This window comes from Temnothorax nylanderi, unplaced genomic scaffold, assembly GCF_030848795.1.
Source record: "Temnothorax nylanderi isolate EJ_2023f unplaced genomic scaffold, tnyl_v1.0 TNYL_tig0525_pilon, whole genome shotgun sequence".
In the NCBI taxonomy this organism is placed as follows: Eukaryota; Metazoa; Arthropoda; class Insecta; order Hymenoptera; family Formicidae; genus Temnothorax; species Temnothorax nylanderi.
The window spans coordinates 45,673-47,407 of NW_027249587.1; positions in this window are offsets into that span (position 1 = coordinate 45,673).

The window sequence follows — 1,735 nt, forward strand, 5'->3', positions numbered from 1 at the left end:
GATGCGGACGAGAGAGAGAGAGCGAGAGAATATTTCGATACCAGCCCGACCGTAAAAATAGAAATAAAACCGAGGGGAATTGCGTGCGCGCGTGTCCGTGAGTAGAGGCAGGTGGTATTGGCCGAAATTCGACAATACGCGAAGCAGGCTCCGGTGATCATGCAGTTGGTAATTAAATCAAACGTACAATGCGCCGTATGTTCGAGCTATAATCCATTACGATACGCGGCATCGATTTATTGGTCGTCATGCCGCGTATTACAGATTCGTCGATCGATCGAGAGTGTCGTTAAAAAAATATCGAGACGAGAACCACGACCTCAGCCGACGCGACGGTGACGTCGCACTTGTTGGTTAGCAATCAACACTCTTCCTTCCATTTTTATTATGGAAGCGCTCCTTCTCCATAATAAATGAGATTTATAATCACGTTTTAACAACAATACCTATATAGGAACTATAGTTGAGTTTAAAAAATATACAGTGGGTGTAAAAGTATGTACACTCGTGGACAATTTTCACAGAAAATAGTTTATTTCTATGTAATAACAAACAATAAAAAAGTAATAATTTTTTCATATTATAAAGTCTCTTTTAAAGAAAAAAATAATTTTTTTAAAGTCTCTCTTAAAGAAAGAGGGACTTTATAATATTATTTCTTTCTTTAAGAGAGACTTTGTACAGAAATAATATAGAGAAATAATATGAGAAAATTATTATTTGTTTATTGTTTATTATCACACAGAAATAAACATATTTTCTGTGAAAATTCCTAGTGTACAAATACTTTTGCACCCACTGTATATATGTGAAAATATACGCTTGCTTTTATCTCATTTATATCTCTGTATTTTTTAAACTTGAGCTGACAATATACATAGAAATAATTTGAAGTGTGTAATATTGTCGACTCTTTCTACTATAGTTGTTAGCAAATTATGCGATTGCCAATACTTTCTGAATTTGGAAAATAATCATGGGAGAGACAAAGAGTGACCGCAAAAACAGGCCAAAAATAGCCTCTTTTTTCACCCTTGAATTTAGACTTCTACTTGGTACTAAATGATAGTCTATAATGAGTCATGAATCCTCAGAAAGTTTCAGATTGAGCCGGCTTTTTATTTTCAAGATATGGAGGGTCAAGTTGTTGATTTCACCAACTTGCGTATTCGCTGTTTTAAAACGTTGAAATGGAAACTTACATAATAATAGGTTCAAAAAACGTATTCGTTTGCTGTTATGTGATTATTTACAGGTATACGCGAATATACGTTGGTATAAATGTAAAAAAGATGTACGGTTACATATTAATTTGTGCACTCATTCGGAACCCATTTTGTCGGAACATTTTTTTTTTCAATTTTTTTGCAGGATCATTTCATTTTTCTGCATATCACTTCATAGCACCCCGAAAGTGAGAGGCGAAGGGACTCACTCTAATCAAGCACCCCGAAAGTGAGAGACGAGGGGACTCACTCTAATCACATTTATACTAACAGGTATATTCGCGTATACCTGTAAATAATCACATAACAGCGAACGAATACGTTTTTTGAACCTATTATTATGTAAGTTTCCATTTCAACGTTTTAAAACAGCGAATACGCAAGTTGGTGAAATCAACAACTTTGACCCTCCATATCTTGAAAATAAAAAGCCGGCTCAATCTGAAACTTTCTGAGGATTCATGACTCATTATAGACTATCATTTAGTACCAAGTAGAAGTCTACATTC